Genomic DNA, 13,116 nt, shown 5'->3' on the forward strand with positions numbered 1-13,116 from the left:
TTTAAAGGAAATACCTCTAATACTTCAACATTAAGTATAATGTCTGTGTAGTTTTTTTGGTGGATACCTGTTAACAGATTAAGGAAGTTTTTCTTCTTTTCTATTACTAACTTGCTAAGGAAATTAAAAAAAAATTTTTTTAAATCAGTTACCAGTTACTATTAATTAGAAGCAACAAAACTATGTCCAGGACATGGTGCTGAATGGGATCTCTTTGTTTTTACTAATGGTTCAAGATTAAATAAAGATAATAATATATTAAGAATCTCCTAAAAGCAAATATTGAAAAACCTATAAAAATGCTGATCTAAACATCAAAGTGGTAAGAGAACCAGTAGTCTCAGCCAGTAACATGTGTAGTGGCCAGGGTTTGTTGGGAGTGAGCATTTGTTTTGGTAGCTTTGATGGGGCAAATGGAAATGTCTGACAAAGGTAAGATGTGGAATTCTTCTCAAGCTCACTGCAGGTCTATTCCTCATAGCAGGGATTACATTGTCAGAGCAGATACAAATGTGAATGAGTCTGAAAGTCTGTTCAGCCTCATGGAAACACACAATGCAAAACCATGGAAACTGAACACATGTTGCCCAGACACTGACAATGTGTCCATATTAGCACCAGGAGGTGCTCATTACATCCAATTCTGCACAGAGTGGAGAAGGCAGCCAGATGTGGGGTTAGAAAGGAGTATTTGTACCAAATACTTACATGCCTATTTGAAGCAGGAAAGAAAACTTCTCTTCCTGGAGAGATGGCTGGGAGCCACATTACTCCTCTTAAGGCTGGTTTACTCACCCAAGGCTTGAGGTCCGTCATCTTTACCACCATTTGGAATGAGAGGAACTGAACAGGGTCTGTCTGGACTTTCCCTAAGCTCAACCCCATCAATCGTCAGTACTGTTCTCAGTGAAGGCACGCCCAACAGTACAGTTATTGCCACCAGAAGTTAAATAGTCCCTTGGTCATTTGCTACATCCTAATGACTATATTATCATGCCTGATGTCTTTAGCCAGCAGGACCACATAGCTGAGCCAACCCCACCAGGCCCTAGTTTATTCGCACCGTACTTAATTCCAGGTGTTGGATTATGAGAAAATTTGTAGCCTGATTTGACACCTCTTCCTTTTTGCCCCTCTTGTCTGGAATTGCTCCTCTCATGCTCCTGTCTGAGGATCTCTCATTGTCTTCTTTCTCACCCTTCGGAGCCTGCCTTTTGAATCCCCAGGCCACCTCTGCAGAGACAGAGGCTGCTTCCCATTCACTTGAAATCCACCCCAGCTGGGGAGAAGCTTGGTCCTTCAATTTCAGATAAATGCGAATGCTTCTGCATCACCTTTATCTACGAATTACTCTTTGCATTCATATGGAATATTTATCTCCAAAAGAGCTTGGGTGTAAATGCATATTATCATCAATTTCAAGCAGGTCTTTTATGACAGGAGTCCTGTAAATAATTTTAAGAGTAAAACTAAGCAAAAAGAAATGTGCTCTGTGTCCTGTAACGTTTGGGGTGGGGCTCACAGGGAGGAGAATGTCAAAGTGCTTGTATTTTATTTATCTATTTATTTATTTTTCCACAACTAATAATTATGATTATTATTTTAAATTAAAGTATAATTGACCTACAATACAGTTAGTTCCAGATGCACAGAATAGTGATTTGATATTTTTTAACATTACAAAATGATCACAGGTTGAGTGATGATCTGTCACCATACAAAGTTATTACAATACTATTGACTATATTCCCCATGCTGTATATTTCATCCTCATGACTTAATTGTTTTTGTAACTGGAAGTTTGCACCTCTTAATCTCCCTCACATCTCCCCACACCTCCCACCTATGGCAGCCACCTGTTTGTTTTCTGTATCTATAAGTCTGTTTCTGTTTTGTTATGTTAGTTCATTTGTTTTGTTTTTCAGATTCCACATATATGTAAAATTGTGATATTTGTTTTTCTCCGTCTGACTGATTTTACTAAGCATGATACCTCTAGGTCCATTCACGTTGTCACAAATGGTAATATTCCATTCTTTTTTATTGCTGGGTTATATTTCACTGTATATACATATCACATTTATGCACTCATCTATCAATGGACACTTAGGTTGCTTCCATATTAGCTATTGTAAATATTGCTGCAAGGAACATAGGGGTGCATACATCTTTTCTAATTAGTGGAATTGCTGGATTGTATAGTAGTTCTATTTTTAATTTTTTGAGGAATCTCCATACTGTTTTCCATAGTGGCTGCACTGATTTACATTCCCACCAACAGTGCAAGAGGGTTCCCTTTACTCCACACCCTCTCCAACATTTGTTATTTGTTGTTTTTTTGGCTGTGCCACACAGCTTGTGGGATCTTCGTTCCCCAACCACGGATCAAACCTGGGCCCCCAGCAGTGAAAGCGCCAGGTCCTAACCACTGGACCACCAGGGAATTCCCCATTGTCTTTTTTTTTTTTTTTTTTTGGCTGCCTTGCGTCTTCATTGCTGTGCACGGGCTTTCTCTAGTTGCAGTGAGTGGGGGCTACTCTTTGTTGTGGTGCGCCGGCTTCTCATTGCAGTGGCTTCTCTTGTTGTGGAGCACGGGCTCTAGGCATGGAGGCTTCAGTAGTTGTGGCATGTGGGATCTTCCTGGACCAAGGCTCGAACCCGTGTCCCCTGCATTGGCAGGCGGATTCTTAACCACTGTGCCACCAGGGAAGTCCCTGTCTTTCTGATAATAACCATTTTGACAGATGTGAGGTGATATCTCATTGTGGTTTTGATTTGCATTTCCCTGATGACTAGTGATGCCGAGTATCTTTTCATATATTCCTTGGCCATCTGTATGTTTTGGAAAAATGTCTATTCAGGTCCCATGCCTTATTTTAATCTAGTTGTTTCTTATTTTGATGTTGAGTTGTGAGCTCTTTACATATTTTTGTTGTTAATCCCTTAGCAGATATATCATTTGCAAATATCTTCTCCCATTCAGTTGGCTGCCTTTTCATTTTGTTGATAGTTTCCTTCACTGTGCAAAAGCTTTTTATCTGTTTATTTTTGGTTTTGTTTCCCTTTCCTGATCACTGTGGCTAGAACTTCCAGTACTGGGTCAAATAAAACTGGTGAGAGTGGACATCCTTGTCTTGTTCCTGGTCTTAGAGGAAAATGCTTTCAGCTTTTCAACATTTAATATGATGTTGGCTGTGGGTTTGTCATATATGGCATTTATTATGTAGAGGTATGTCCCCTCTATACTCACACTGTTGAGAGTTTTTCTCATAAATGAATGTTGAATTTTGTCAAAACCTTTTTCTGCATCTATTGAAGGGGATCATATGATTTCTTTTTTTCATGAAAACAGAATTTTACCGAAGGCATAAACAGATAAAAAGATTACAAAAAATGAAAACTACAGGCCAATAACTCATTAATATATTCAGTAGATGCAAGCATCCTTAACAGGCCTATGTTCTTAGCTGTAGACAATTTCTTTTTTTCTTTTTGAATTTTATTTAATTTATTTTTTTATACAACAGGTTCTTATTAGTCATCAATTTTATACACATCAGTGTATACATGTCAAACCCAATCTCCCAATTCATCACACCACCACCCCCAACCCCCGCTGCTTTCCCCCTTTGGTGTCCATACGTTTGTTCTCTACGTCTGTGTCTCAATTTCTGCCCTGCAAACGGGTTCATCTGTACCATTTTTCTAAGTTCCACATACATGCGTTAGTATACGATATCTGTTTTTCTCTTTCTGACTTACTTCATTCTGTATGACAGTCTCTAGATCCATCCAGGTCTCAACAAATGACCCAATTCCATTCCTTTTTATGGCTGAGTAATATTCCATTGTATATACGTACCACATCTTCTTTATCCATTCATCTGTCGATGGGCACTTAGGTTGCTTCCATGACCTGGCTATTGTAAATAGTGCTGCAATGAACACTGGGGTGCATGTGTCTTTTTGAATTATGGTTTTCTCTGGGTATATGCCCAGTAGTGGGATTGCTGGATCACATGGTAATTCTATGTTTAGTTTTTTAAGGAACCTCCATACTGTTCTCCATAGTGGCTGTATCAGTGTACATTCCCACCAACAGTGCAAGAGGGTTCCCTTTTCTCCACACCCTCTCCAGCATTTGTTGTTTGTAGATTTTCTGATGATGCCCATTCTAACTGGTGTGAGTTGATACCTCATTTTAGTTTTGATTTGCATTTCTCTAATAATTAGTGATGTTGAGCAGCTTTTCATGTGCTTCTTGGCCATCTATATGTCTTCTTTGGAGAAATGTCTATTTAGGTCTTCTGCCCATTTTTGGATTGGCTTGTTTGTTTCTTTAATATTGAGCTGCATGAGCTGTTTCTATATTTTGGAGATTAATCCTTTGTCCATTGATTCGTTTGCAAATATTTTCTCCCATTCTAAGGGTTGTCTTTTCGTCTTCTTTATGGTTTCCTTTGCTGTGCAAAAGCTTTGAAGTTTCATTAGGTCCCATTTGTTTATTTTTGTTTTTATTTCCATTACTCTAGGAGGTGGATCAAAAAAGATCTTGCTGTGATTTATGTGAAAGAGTGTTCTTCCTATGTTTTCCTCTAAGAGTTTTACCATGTCTGGTCTTACATTTAGGTCTCTAATCCATTTTGAGTTTATTTTTGTGTATGGTGTTAGGGAGTGTTCGAATTTCATTCTTTTACATGTAGCTGTCCAGTTTTCCCAGCACCACTTATTGAAGAGATTGTCTTTTCTCCATTGTATATCCTTGCCTCCTTTCTCATAGATTAGTTGACCATAGGTGCGTGGGTTAATGTCTGGGCTCTCTATCTTGTTCCATTGATCTATGTTTCTGTTTTTGTGCCAGTACCATATTGTCTTGATTACTGTAGCTTTGTAGTATAGTCTGAAGTCAGACAGTCTGATTCCTCCAGCTCTGTTTCTTTCCCTCAAGACTGCTTTGGCTATTTGGAGTCTTTTGTGTTTCCATACGAATTTTAAGATTTTTTGTTCTAGTTCCGTAAAAAATGCCATTGGTAATTTGATAGGGATTGCATTGAATCTGTAGATTGCTTTGTGTAGTATAGTCATTTTCACAATATTGATCCAATCCAAGAACATGGTATATCTGTCCATCTGTTGGTACTATCTTTAATTTCTTTCATCAGTGTCTTATAGTTTTCTGCATACAGGTCTTTTGTCTCCCTAGGTAGGTTTATTCCTAGGTATTTTATTCTTTTTGTTGCAATGGTAAATGGGAGTGTTTCCATAATTTCTCCTTCAGATTTTTCATCATTAGTGTATAGGAATGCAAGAGATCTCTGTGCATTAATTTTGTATCCTGCAACTTTACGAAATTCATTGATTAGCTCTAATAGTTTTCTGGTGGCATCTTTAGGATTCTCTATGTATAATATCATGTCATCTGCAAACAGTGACAGTTTTACTTCTTCTTTTCCAATTTGTATTCCTTTTACTTCTTTTTCTTCTCTGATTGCCGTGGCTATGACTTCCAAAACTATGTTGAATAATAGTGGTGAGAGTGCACATCCTTGTCTTGTTCCTGATCTTAGAGGAAATGCTTTCAGTTTTCCACCATTGAGAATGATGTTTGCTGTGGGTTTGTCGTATATGGCCTTTATTATGTTGAGGTAGGTTCCCTCTATGCCCACTTTCTGGAGAGCTTTTATCATAAATGGGTGTTGAATTTTGTCAAAAGCTTTTTCTGCATCTATTGAGATGATCATATGGTTTTATTCTTTTATTTGTTAATGTGGTGTATCACATTCATTGATTTGCGTATATTGAAGAATCCTTGCATCCCTGGGATAAATCCCGCTTGATCATGGTGTATGATCCTTTTAATGTGTTGTTGGATTCTGTTTGCTAGAATTTTGCTGAGGATTTTTGCATCTATATTGATCAGTGATATTGGTCTGTAATTTTCTTTTTTTTGTAGTATCTTTGTCTGGCTTTGGTAGCAGGGTGATGGTGGCTTCATAGAATGAGTTTGGGAGTGTTCTTTTCTCTGCAAATTTTTGGAAGAGTTTGAGAAGGATGGGTGTTAGCGCTTCTCTAAATGTTTGATAGAATTCACCTGTGAAGCCATCTGTTCCTGGACTTTTGTTTGTTGGAAGATTTTTAATCACAGTTTCAATTTCATTACTTGTGATTGGTCTGTTCATATTTTCTGTTTCTTTCTGGTTCAGTCTTGGAAGGTTATGCTTTTCTAAGAATTTGTCCATTTCTTCCAGGTTGTCCATTTTATTGGCATAGAGTTGCTTGTAGTAGTCTCTTAGGATGTTTTGTATTTCTGCAGTATCTGTTGTAACTTCTCCTTTTTCATTTCTAATTTTATTGTTTTGAGTCCTCTGCCTCTTTTTCTTGATGAGTCTGGCTAATTGTTTATCAATTTTGTTTATCTTCTCAAAGAACCAGCTTTTAGTTTTATTGATCTTTGCTACTGTTTTCTTTGTTTCTATTTCATTTATTTCTCCTCTGATCTTTATGATTTCTTTCCTTCTGCTAACTTTGGGTTTTTTTAAGTTCTTCTTTCTCTAGTTCCTTTAGGTGTAAGGTTAGATTGTTTATTTGAGATTTTTCTTGTTTTTTGAGGTAGGCTTGTATAGCTATAAACTTCCCTCTTAGAACTGCTTTTGCTGCATCCCATAGTTTTTTTTTTTTTAATTAATTAATTTATTTATTTTTGGCTGTGTTGGGTCTTCGTTTCTGTGTGAGGGCTTTCTCCAGCTGTGGCAAGCAGGGGCCACTCTTTATCGTGGTGCGCGGGCCTCACTGTCACGGCCTCTCCCGTTGTGGAGCACAGGCTCCAGAAGCACAGGGTCAGTAGTTGTGGCTCACGGGCTTAGTTGCTCCGCAGCATGTGGGATCCTCGCAGACCAGGGCCTGAACCCGTGTCCCCTGCATTGGCAGGCAGATTCTTAACCACTGAGCCACCAGGGAAGCCCTGCAGCCCATAGATTTTGGATCGTCGTGTTTTCATTGTCATTTGTCTCTAGGTATTTTTTGATTTCTTCTTTGATTTCTTCAGTGATCTCTTGGTTATTTAGTAATGTATTGTTTAGCCTCCATGTGTTTGTGTTTTTTACGTTTTTTTCTGTGTAATTCATTTCTAATCTCATAGCGTTGTGGTCAAAAAAGATGCTTGATATGATTTCAGTTTTCTTAAATTTACTGAGGCTTGATTTGTGACCCAAGATGTGATCTATCCTGGAGGATGTTCCGTGCGCGCTTGAGAAGAAAGTGTAATCTGCTGTTTTGAGGTGGAATGTCCTATTAATATCAATTAAATCTATCTGGTCTATTGTGTCATTTAAAGCTTCTGTTTCCTTATTTATTTTCATTTTGGATGATCTGTCCATTGGTGTAAGTGAGGTGTTAAAGTCCCCCACTATTACTGTGTTACTGTGGATTTCCTCTTTTATAGCTGTTAGTAGTTGCCTTATGTATTGTGGTGCTCCTATGTTGGGTGCATATATATTTATAATTGTTATATCTTCTTCTTGGATTGATCTCATGATCATTATGTAGTGTCCTTCCTTGTCTCTTGTAACATTCTTTATTTTAAAGTCTATTTTATCTGATATGAGTATTGTTACTCCAGCTTTATTTTCATTTCCATTTGCGTGGAGTATCTTTTTCCATCCCCTCACTTTCAGTCTGTATGTGTCCCTAGGTCTGAAATGGGTTTTCTGTAGACAGCATATATATGGGTCTTGTTTTTGTATCCATTCGGCAAGCCTGTGTCTTTGGTTGGAGCATTTAATCCATTCACGTTTTAGGTAATTATTGATATGTATGTTCCTATGACCATTTTCTTAATTGTTTTGGGTTTGTTTTTGTAGGTCCTTTTCTTCTCTTGTGTTTCCCACTTAGAGAAGTTCCTTTAGCATTTGTTGTAGAGCTGGTTTGGTGGTGCAGAACTCTCTTAGCTTTTGCTTGTCTGTAAAGCTTTTGATTTCTCCGAATCTGAATGAGATCCTTGCCGGGTAGAGTAATCTTGGTTGTAGGTACTTCCTTTTCATCACTTTAAGTATATCATGCCACTCCCTTCTGGCTTGTAGAGTTTCTGCTGAGAAATCAGCTGTTAACCTTATGGGAATTCCCTTGTACGTTATTTGTCATTTTTCCCCTGCTGCTTTCAATAATTTTTATTTGTCTTTAATTTTTGCCAGTTTGATTACTATGTGTCTTTGCGTGTTTCTCCTTGGGTTTATCCTGTATGGGACTCTCTGTGCTTCCTTGAGTTGGTGGCTATTTCCTTCCCCTCGTTAGGGAAGTTTTCGACTATAATCTCTTCAAATATTTTCTCTGGTCCTTTCTCTCTCTCTTCTCCTTCTGGGACCCCTATAATGCGAATGTTGTTGCGTTTAATGTTGTCCAAGAGGTCTCTTAGGCTGTCTTCATTTCTTTTCATTCTTTTTTCTTTAGTCTGTTCTGCAGCAGTGAATTCCACCATAATGTCTTCCAGGTCACTTATCCGTTCTTCTGCCTCAGTTATTCTGCTATTGATTCCTTCTAGTGTAGTTTTCATTTCAGTTATTGTATTGTTCATCTCTGTTTGTTTGTTCTTTAATTCTTCTAGGTCTTTGTTAAACGTTTCTTGCATCTTCTCGATCTTTACCTCCATTCTTTTTCTGAGGTCCTCAATCATCTTCACTATCATTATTCTGAATTCTTTTTTTGGAAGGTTGCTTATCTCCACTTCATTTAGTTGTTTTTCTGGGGTTTTATCTTGTTCCTTCATCTGGTACATAGCCCTCTGCCTTTTCATCTTGTCTATCTTTCTGTGAATGTGGCTTTTGTTCCACAGGTTGCAGGATTGTAGTTCTTCTTGCTTCTGCTGTCTGCCCTCTGGTGGATGAGGCTATCTAAGAGGCTTGTGTAAGTTTCCTGATGGGAGGGACTGGTGGTGGGTACAGCTGGATGTTGCTCTGGTGGGCAGAGCTCAGTAAAACTTTAATCCGCTTGACTGCTGATGGGTGGGGCTGGGTTCCCTCCCTGTTGGTTGTTTGGCCTGAGGCGACCCAACACTGGAGCCTACCTGGGCTCTTTGGTGGGGCTAATGGTGGACTCTGGGAGGGCTCACACCAAGGAATACTTCCCAGAACTTCTGCTGCCAGTGTCCTTGTCCCCATGGTGAGCCACAGCCACCCCTTGCCTCTGTAGGAGACCCTCCAACACTAGCAGTTAGGTCTGGTTCAGTCTCCCCTGGGGTCACTGCTCCTTCCCCTGGGTCTTGATGCGCACACTACTTTGTGTGTGCCTTCCAAGAGTGGAGTCTCTGTTTCCCCCAGTCCTGTCGAAGTCCTGCAATCAAATCCCACTAGCCTTCAAAGTCTGATTCTCTAGGAATTCCTCCTCCCTTTGCCGGACCCCCAGGTTGGGAAGCCTGATGTGGGGCTCAGTACCTTCACTCCAGTGGGTGGACCTCTGTGGTATAAGCGTTCTCCAGTCTGTGAGTCACCCACCCAGCACTTATGGGATTTGATTTTACTGTGATTTTGCCCCTCCTACTGTCTCATTGTGGCTTCTCCTTTGTCTTTGGATGTGGGGTATCTTTTTTGTTGAGTTCCAGTGTCTTCCTGTCAATGATTGTCCAGCAGCTAGCTGTGATTCTTGTGTTCTTGCAAGAGGGAGTGAGAGCACGTTCTTCTACTCTGCCATCTTGGTTCAGGGCTCAAAAGGAATCATATAATTTTTATTCTCCGGTTTGTTAATGAGGTGTATCATGTTGGTTGATTTGTAGATATTGCACCATCCTTGCATCCCTAGGATAAAGCCCACTTGATCATGGTGTATGATCATTTTAATGTATTGTTGAATTTGATTTGCTAATATTTTGTTGAAAAATTTTGCATCTATGTTCTTCATTGGCCTGTAATTTTCTTTTTTTGTGGTGTCTTTTTCTGGTTTTGGTACCTGAGTAATGGAGCCTTGTAGAATGAATTTGGAAATGTTCCTTGTTCTTTATGTTTGGTAAAATTTCCCTGTGAAGCCATCCGGTTCTGGACATTTGTTTGTTGGGAGGTTTTTTTTTTTAAATTTTTATTTTTTCCACAAATTTAATTTTACTAGTGATTGATCTGTTCCAATTGTTTGTTTCTTCTTCTTCTTTTAAAAGTTTTATTTATTATTTATTTTTGGCTGCATTGGGTCTTAGTTGCAGCATGTGGGATCTTAGCTAAGGCCTGCGGGATCTTTCATTGCAGCACGTGGGGTCTTCGTTGTGGTACACGGGTTTCTGTCTAGTTGTGGTGTGCAAGTTTTCTCTTCTCTAGTTGTGGCATGCAGGCTCCAGGGCATGTGGGCTCTGTAGTTGTGGTGCATGGGTTCCAGAGCTTGTGGTCTCTGTGGTTTTGAGCTCTAGTTGAGGTGTGTGAGCTCAGTAGTTGTGGTGCATGGGCTTAGTTGTCCCTTTGGCATGTGGGATCTTAGTTCCCTGACTAGGGATCGAACCGGCATCCCCTGCATTGTCAGGCAGATTCTTTACCACTGGGCCACCAGGGAAGTCCCTGTTTGTTTCTTTTTGATTCAGTCTTGTGAAGTTGCATGTTTCTAGAAATTTGTCCATTTCTTCTAGGTTGTCCAATTTGTTGGCGTAGAACTGTTTGTAGTATTCTCTTATGATTTTTTTGTAGTTATTTCTCCTCTTTCATTTCTTATTTTGTATATTTGGGTGCTTCTCTTTTCTTCTTTGTGAGCCTAGCTAAAGGTTTATCAATTTTATTAATCTTTTTAAAAAACAGCTCTTGGTTTCATTGATTTTTACTATTTTTTAATCTGAATTTTATTTATTTTCTGTCTGATCTTTATTGTTTCCTTCCTTCTGCTGACTTTGGACTTTGTCTGTTCCTTTTTTTAAAAAATTCGTTTAGATGGTAGGTAGGTTGTTTATTTGAGATGTCTCTTGTTTCTTGATGTAGACTGTATCTCTATAAACTTCCCCTTTAGTACTGCTTTTGGTACATCCCATAGATTTTGGAGTGTTGTGTTTCCATTTTCATTTGTTTAGAGGTTTTATGATTTCCCTTTGGTTTCTTCATCAATCTCTTGGTTTTTTAGTAGCACGTTGTCTAGTCTCCTTGTGTTTGTTTTTTTCCCATTTTCCTTTCTGTAATTGATTTCTAGTTTCATACTGTTCTGGTTGGAAAAAATACTTGATATAATTTCTATCCTCTTTAATTTGTTGAGACTTGTTTTGTGGCCTAGCATGTGACCTATCCTGGAGATCATTCCATGTGCACTTGAGATGAATGTGTATTGTACTGTTTTTGAATGGAATGTCCTGTATATATCTATTAAATCCAACTGGTCCAATGTGTTATTTGAGACCATTGTTTCCTTATTGACTTTCTGTCTGGGTGATCTGTCCATTGATATAAGTGGGTGTTAAAGTTCCCTACTATTATTGTAGTGTTGGCAATTTCTCCCTTTATGTCTGTTAATATTTGCTCTATATATTTATGTGCTCTTGTATTAGGTACATATATGTTAACTAGTGTAATACTCTCTTCTTGTACTGATCCCTTTATCATTATGTAATGACCTTCTTTCCCTTTTGTTATAGACTTTGTTTTAAAGTTTATTTTGTCTGATATGAGTACTGCTATCTCCACTTTCTTGTCATTTCCATTTGCATGAAATATCTTTTTTTCCCACGTTCTTGCTTTCAGTCTGTGTGTCTTTAGCTCTGAAATGAATCTCTGTAAGCAGCATATATACGGATCTTGTTTTTAATCCAGTCAGCCACACTAAATCTTTTGATTGGAGCATTTAGTCTATTGACATTTAAGGTGTTTATTGATAGGTACATACATATTGCCATTTTCTTACTTGTTTTCTGATTGTTTTGTACTTCTTCTTTTAGTTTCTTCCCTTGTGTTTTGATGACTTTCCTTTTTATTTTATTTATTTTTATTTTTTTAAATTTTTATTGGAGTATAGTTGATTTACAACATTGTTGATGACTTTTAGTGGTATGCTTCTGTTCCTTTCTCTCTAGTTTTTGTGAATCTATTGTAGGTTTTTGATTTGTGGCTATGATGGGGTTCATATATGTTGACCTATAACTATATCTACTTGTTTTAAATGGTAGTCATTTAAGATCAAACACATTCTAAAAGATCTACATTTTTTTACTCCTTTCCCCCATATTTTGTGTTTTTGATCTCATATAAATATGGAACGCTTGATGAATTTGCATGTCATCCTTTCTCAGGGGCCATGCTAATCTTCTCTGTATCATTCAAATTTTAGTATATGTGCTACCAAAGCAATCACCCTTTAACATATTTGTAAAGTTGGTTTAGTGGTGCTAAATTTGGTTAGCTTTTGCTTGTCTGTAAAACTATTTATCTCTCCTTCAGATCTGAATGACAGCCTTGTCATGTAGAGGATTCTTGGTTGTAGGCTTTTCCCTTTCATCTCTTTAAATATATCATGCCACTCCCTTCTGGACTACAGGGTTTCTGCTGAAAAGTCAGCTGATAGCCTTATGGGAGTTCCCCTGTACATAACTTGTTGCTTTTCCCTTGCTGCTTTTATGATTTTCTCTTTATCTTTAATTTTTGCCATTTTAATTACAATGTGTCTTGGTGTGGATCTCTTTGAATTCATCTTTTTGGGGATATTCTGTGCTTGCTGGATATGAATGTTCCCTTTCCCAGATTAAGGACGTTCTCAGCTATCATTTATTCAAATAAGTTATCTGCCCTTTTTTCTCTCTCTTTTCATTCTGGTACCCCTGTAATGTGACTGTTACTATGCTTTATGTTATCCCAGAGGTCTTTTATACTATACTCATGTTTTAAAATTCTTTTTTCTGTTCAGCTTTGGTGATTTCAACTAGTCTGTCTTCCAGTTTGCTAGTGTATTCCTCTGTATCAGCTAGTCTACTGTTGATTCCTTCTAGTGTATTTTTACTTCAGTTATTGTATTCTTCAGCTCTGTTTGGTTCTTCTTTATATTTTGTAACTCTTTGTTAAACTTCTCACTGTGTTCATCCATTTTTCTCCCAAGTTCATTAAACATCTTTATGATTGTTACATTGAACTCTTTCTCAGGTAGATTGTTTATCTACAGTTCACTATGTTCTTCTTT

Source organism: Balaenoptera physalus, assembly GCF_965194825.1.
Source record: "Balaenoptera physalus genome assembly, chromosome: 15".
Classification (NCBI taxonomy): domain Eukaryota; kingdom Metazoa; phylum Chordata; class Mammalia; order Artiodactyla; family Balaenopteridae; genus Balaenoptera; species Balaenoptera physalus.